Source organism: Magnolia sinica, chromosome 10 (assembly GCF_029962835.1).
Source record: "Magnolia sinica isolate HGM2019 chromosome 10, MsV1, whole genome shotgun sequence".
Taxonomy (NCBI): Eukaryota; Viridiplantae; Streptophyta; class Magnoliopsida; order Magnoliales; family Magnoliaceae; genus Magnolia; species Magnolia sinica.
In genome coordinates, this window is record NC_080582.1 from 38,274,598 (window position 1) to 38,281,435 (window position 6,838).

General features: G+C 35.6%; 1 long non-coding RNA gene across 2 annotated transcripts; it reads right to left on the reverse strand.

Moving 5' to 3' along the window:
• Positions 1–1,329: 1,329 nt before the first annotated feature.
• Positions 1,330–4,375, reverse strand: LOC131257437 (uncharacterized). 2 transcript variants are annotated; one of them, XR_009177401.1, is made up of 3 exons: positions 4,307–4,375; positions 1,657–1,709; positions 1,330–1,436 (listed from the first exon to the last, which is right to left on the reverse strand). It is a non-coding gene; the product is annotated as an uncharacterized LOC131257437 (long non-coding RNA). The 2 variants fall into 2 exon arrangements; XR_009177400.1 differs by having other exon boundaries at positions 1,657–1,856.
• Between the last annotated feature and the right edge of the window lie 2,463 nt (positions 4,376–6,838).

The window sequence follows — 6,838 nt, forward strand, 5'->3', positions numbered from 1 at the left end:
CCATAGCACGACAGTAGTCGTAGATGCCATAACAATAGGTCTAAAACCTATGGCTACAGATTAAGTCCGTAGCCATAGATTACAATAGCTACAGATATAATTCGTAGCAACCATTTCTGTAGCCAAAAGTACTTAGAGCTACAGATAGTATTTGTAGCTAAAAGTAGTGATGAATCCGTAGCAATATACCAAATTTAATAACAACTACAATTATCAGATTACCAACTACGGTCAATATCTGTAGCTATTACTTATAGTTTAAAAAAATTATAATCATTCATTCATTCACCACCTGCATAATCATTCATTCATTCAATTACCACCTGTATAATGATTCTTTCATTCAATTACAATCATTCATTCAATAATGAATCAATTACAATCATTCATTCAATCAATTACAATTACAATAATGCTGAAAATACAAATGTTAGTGAGTCTATGTGCACTCGCATATGGCCAGGTGTATCCTTCATCCACCATAGATAGAAAATGAATGTGTGTATCCTTCATCCACCATAGATAGAAAATGGATGTGAGTATCAGTAGTCCACCTGCACATCCAACAACTATACCGATAACTTCTCCTATGCATCTTCTGTAATTATTCGAGGGCGAACCACCATTGGATGATTCTGCAACATAAAAACAAAGAATCAATCAATTGAAGAAGGATGAAAACTAAATGTAAGGAAAACATAGAATTCCCCTGATGTAAATTGAATTAATGCTCCAAACAACATTCCCACAAAATTTGTTTACAGTCAAGCGGTCTAAAGTGGATCAAGGTCACTACCGATCCGGTTTTAAATGGATCATGGTACAATCAGTATGTGGGCCTCGAATTGGAAATAGTTGGATGTGTTAGACAACTTTAGCTAATATTTTTTAAATAGGTGGGTTCATGTTTCCCAATTTTTCTCCCAATTTGCAATTGACAAGTCATTCCACCTCACAAATATTTGGTAGAGAGTGCATCACATTCGGTACCAACACAAATTTCAGCAAGCAACTTGAGTCATTGACATAGCTGAAATTTTCACGCGAAACACATCAAAATTTATCAAAGAAACATCAAAATTTATCAAAGAAAAAAAGACCTTGATTGATACACAATTTTCCCCTAAACGTATCAGTAAACTTAAGCAATTGACCTAGAGAAGACTAAGAGGTGTTGACCCAACTTCCAAAGCCATATCTTCATCCCCTGGGATTACTTGATTGTCTATTGAAATTAGAATTTTTTATATTTATATTGAGAAAGGAGGCACAAGAAATCAATCATTTGAAGCAGTTTATGTTCACAATCCATGTTGTACATCCAAATACCTGTTTTGGGCATGTTAAACAGGAACTGTAGGCATAAAATCTTTTAATTTGGGTAGAGAGACCTCACTAAACCACTCATGGTTCAGAGCATTTTTTGCTATTATTCGCTGCATTGAAAAGTTTTAAAAAAAAAAATGAACAAAAAAAAGAAGCATTAATCCTCAAGTACATATGCAAATGAACAAGACCCCATGCTTACAACAACAAAAATCTGTAGATAAACAAAGGACAGTTATGAGCATGGAAAGATGACCCACAACGTGTCAAAAGATGAGATGATACAACTGCCAGCCAAAGATTTGCTGATAAAGGCTAAACAAATGTTACCTTCAAAGCCAGCTCTTGGACAAACATCTGAGAGAGTTCATGCACTGAACTTTCTGGGATTATTTAAAGACAACCATCATTACAGTCAATTCAATACTAGTAGGAATGATCACCTACAACCAGTTGCATGTGCACTGCAGATGAAACCCCATTCACGTCATGTGTATGACACATCAGGTTATGCATAAGACAAAGGCCACCTGGCATAGAAATTAGAAAAATCCACTGATTAAACAGGGCAAACATGCACGTTGAATCAGACAGTTAACAGTTCCAATTAAAAACGCTCATTATTTTCATATAGGGTGGCTTCATGATGAGTGGGCTGACCTATTTTCTGCAGCAGGTGATTGTCATAGGGAATCACACCTTATGCATCGCTCAGATGTCCTACACATGACACTTTGGCATATAAGCAAGCTGGCATGTGAACTTCACATGTAACTGGTTGTTTGTGATGATTCCTCATAAAGTGATATTGAACATCTATTTACTTCACTTGCTATTTTTTCAATTGTATTTAATTTGTTATTTTTTCAATTGTATTTAATTTGTTAGGAGTCTTAGACTATTTCCAATATAAATACCTTTATAAGAAAATAGTTTTCCAGAACTGTAAAAAATCTCTAAAAAAATCTTGCAATCTGATCACAATTCCCAGCATTCGAATTTAAATTCTAGCATCTGTAAACTTTTTTCCAGTTACTGTCAGTCGATGTCTAGTTTATATGGACATAAACAGCCATTTTGTCAATAACAAGATTTTGATAAGCAAGGTATAACAATTTCAGGTTTCAATTTGTACAAGTGGGTCCCATGGTGAACAAGTTTAGTAAATCAATACTATAAACTTCACAAAATGACTAACAGAGTAAATAAACTTAGTAAATCAATACTACAAACTGAACAAACTGATGGTGAACCAAGCTCAGTGAATTGGATTCATTAAGCACCTCAAGAATCCAAACTGCAAATTGAACCTGAACTGAACTGAACCATGACTATGAAAACTGTGTGACATGACATCCCAGCCATCTTTCATATGGGCTCACCACATAGATGACTTGGTCCTAGAGTCAGGTCATTTTACTCATCGAAAGATTAATTTATCCAGTGGCATCAAATTGATAAGATAATTGGAATAGTCCAATTGTAGTCAACTACTAAACAGAGGCAGGTGAATGTCAGTTAATTATCATATAATTGAATGATACATGTGCAAATGCTTACATGCTAAGGCAATGCAACTGTCTCCATTTCACTAGGAAGCACCAACAAGCATGCATGTATTTCATCCATATTTTCATCTATATGCGCACTATATACATGACAATCTAGACATATTTCTAGATACATGATCCCAAACATGAGATTAGATGGTCAAAAGATCATGATATTTCTATATATATGATCATTGTAAATTTCATCTAGACATATAATTCATCGTCTAAAACAGCACAAAATGCAAGCCAATGAAAGGAGTAAAATGGATTTAAAAAAAAAAATAATAAATAAATAAAAATCCTTGCGAACAAACGACCCCTAAACAGAATTTGATATTTGCATCCACCCCACCCTTTTCATATTTCCATACACCCATATGAGGATTTCTCAAAATGGAAAATGAGTAGTATGAAAATAAAAAGGGATAAGTAAAAAAGAAAAAAAAAATGAGGGAAAAAAATGCCCATAATGTGAACAAGTAACAAATAGCTCAACTTTAAGGATGGTCCACAAGAGAAGAAAAAAGTTCTGCAGAATTCAAAAGATATACAGTTTAATTTTGAGAAGAAAAAAAGAGGTCCTTTAATGTTCTCTTATCCTAAATAGCATGAGAGCATCAGCTGATGAATCAAGTGCATCTTTACCCAGAACAAGAAATTGATTATTAAAAGTTATCTAATAGACAAGCTTCAGTGTTCTATGAGAAGTTCCCATAGTTCTCAGGAACTCGAGGGATTAATTTCTCCACTAATCTCTTCAAATGTTCACAAATTTCAATTAACTGATTTAATCCTTTCTCACTTTTCTTTTCCTTTTTTCCCAGAAGAACAAGGAAAAGATCAAAGACAATCTCAAATAGCTGGTGAAAAGTTATGACAATGGCAATGATGGTGGCCAACAAGGAAAATGCCTGGGCCAAGAGCTTGTCTAGTGAGCATGGGTTTTCAGCATGAACAGGTGAGGCCCATGCATCATTGATCCAATTATACGATGCTGGGTCTCAACATGGATGGTCCATGCGCTGAAAATCCCCAATGTGCATCTGTCCATGCATATACTGCATGTGGGCCCCACATTTTCAACATATTGGTTGGCTCCACTATGAACATGACTTGGGCCAAAGCTTAGGCCAGATGTGCCTGAGAGGAATGGATGATAAGACAAATATGACCAATGTTTTGTAGTCAACATACATCAAGAACGAGGGGTGAACCTCATAATTATCATGCTGCAGCTAATTTACTAGCTTATATAACATCATTTCCACTTATAATAGAAAAATAACAAAGTACATTATTTTGAAGTATTTTATTTATTCATTGATCCACGAAAGCATAGCTTATCAATAAAAATATAGCTACCATTCAAATACGTACTGAGAAATTAAGTATTGCACAAACAATCTTTAATAGAATAACACGTGTACCTTCTTTTGGATCCTCCTGTCTGTTGTATCAACATCAACATAATAACCTACTTGATGAATCTGATCCCGTACCTGTGGAAATGTAGGAATAACATCAAAATCCATTCAACTTCTACATCATGCATATAGAAAGAGGTAAAACTCTTAGTTAATATTAAAGTTCTCAAAAGCATTGTGTCTTAGATCCTTGACATTTTTTAAAAAAAGAAATTACTATCTCAACTCCAAGGAGCATTTTCTAGAAGGCTACTCAACTTATATTATTATTATTTTTGAAAGATCCCATATTAAAGAAAAAGGAGAAGAAGAATAGAAGATGATGAGAAGGCCTCCATTGCAAGTACAAGATAAAAGCCAAAACATGATCAAAAAGCTAGAAGGACTCCCAGGTGGAATGGATTCAAGGAAATAGACATCCTAAAAGTAAGGGAAGACATTGCCCATCCTGTAGCCATGAAAAGGATTCTCCAATATAGCATGTCAATCTGCCAAGACTTGCTTGCAAATATTCTACAACAACTTTCATTCCAGATTCACCAAAATACAATAAAAGGAAGCATCTTCCAAGACCATATCTTCATGATAAAAAATAAAAAAAATAAAAAAAAAAAGAGCGTTGCATGCCCATACCACATGCAATTCAGCAATCAAGTGACAAGAGAACCAAACTAAATAGAAGAGCCTTAAAAAAGAAATTTCCACACACCTTCAGATGCCACACAATGGATATTTGTCAATTCTTCTGCCTCTCAAAATTGAAAATTTTTAATATACACATTAGGTTGGGCCCCGCCATGATGCATGCCAAAGCTCAGCATATCAATCATCATTTTCATCTGAAATCAGAGAACTATAACAATTTCATACATCTATAAATCTTGTGAAATATAAGAAGATGAAATTAGTGTTGAAAAAAGAGGCCCCTCCAAAAGAAGATCCATGATTCTTCAGAATGATCTAAATTAAGGGCAACCCTCTGTGAAAGAGCATACAAAATGCCTTTCCCAAGGTAGAAATAACCTAAAAATATTCTAGATTAGAACACCAATGTATGAACAAGCAAAAGATACCAATACAAATATACATACATACATAAATACATGCAGGCTGGCTAAATGCATTTACTTCAGTCATTCAAGGGAGAAATAACTCAAAATATCCTACATTAGGACATCACTGTATGAAAAGGAAAAAGAATACAATGCCACAACTATACATGCATACATGACACATGCATGCATGTATGCAACAAAAAGGGATTGGTTGAGTCTTTGAAGGGAGAAATAACCCAAATGTGTCCAACGCCGCCTAAAGTGCCAAATCCACAGATTCATGCATACATACATACATGCAATGGATGCAAGCAAATGGATATTTTAGTTCAGTCTTTGAAGAGGAAAATAACCCAAATGTGTCCTACATTCAGACGCCATTTCATGAAAAAAAAAAAAAAACAACAAAATACAGAACCATCAGCATATATGACTGAATGTGTCAGGCAAGAAAATGGGTATTTTTGTTTATTTTTCAAAGAAATGAAAAATCCCATTTAAAAAAAAAAAAAAAAAAGGAGCCAAAAATGTCTAATCCCTAAGTGATCTTTTAATGTGGTAGATAAAATTCCATAAAATTCCAAAAAAAAAAATCATATATAAATGTAACCTTCCTTACTAAACAAACAGAGGAAAACAAAAATTCATAAAAAAGCAAACAGAACTCAAAATATAAAATAATATAAGAATAACATACAAGTTTCAAGAGAGAGAGGCTGTGAATGACCAAAAAGATACCCTTCTTTCAAAGAAAACTCTCTCTATGTTGAGTATGCAACTCCTGCTCAATAAGTCTACATATCAGTACCGTACATCTCTGAGATCATCACCGGGGTCTAGTACACTCTACGCCACCTGCCGGCCCATCAAGCGCACAACTAAGTGGAAGAGACCTCACTATCCGCCTACCAATATCTACCCGGCTCATCGATAATGGACTCATTTATGAGCTAGTCAAACTCAGCCTAACATTGCCTAATCCTTCAAGTGGGTAAGGCCACACCCCCTCCCAACCGACCACGACACAGTGGGAGACGCGGCCTACTGGTATACGACCCTCATGCGCTCATATATATCTACTCAGTCTAAACGTTGGGTCGTCCTCTGGTACCAAGAAGGTTTAAGGACTTTCGCTTAGGGACATCTATGACACCCCATGTAGAAAAAGATTTCCGGTGTCCCATCTGCCTATCCACAACATGCCTGTGGAGGCCAAGACCCTGATGTAGCTAGGGCGTACAATGGTCATATCACAAATTATGAGATGCATGAGTCATACCATCCAGTCATGCATCAAACCTGCACGTACCATGCGCTCATGTGGGGCAACTCCGTCTCTCAGGGAGTCCCATAATAATCCGCCCAATAGTATGTGCTATGATCAATCACTCCTCATAACAAGCATACATATGATGCGTATGGGCATGGATCGTAGAGCTATACTAAGCATGTTATATGACAATGATGTACTCTCCTCATG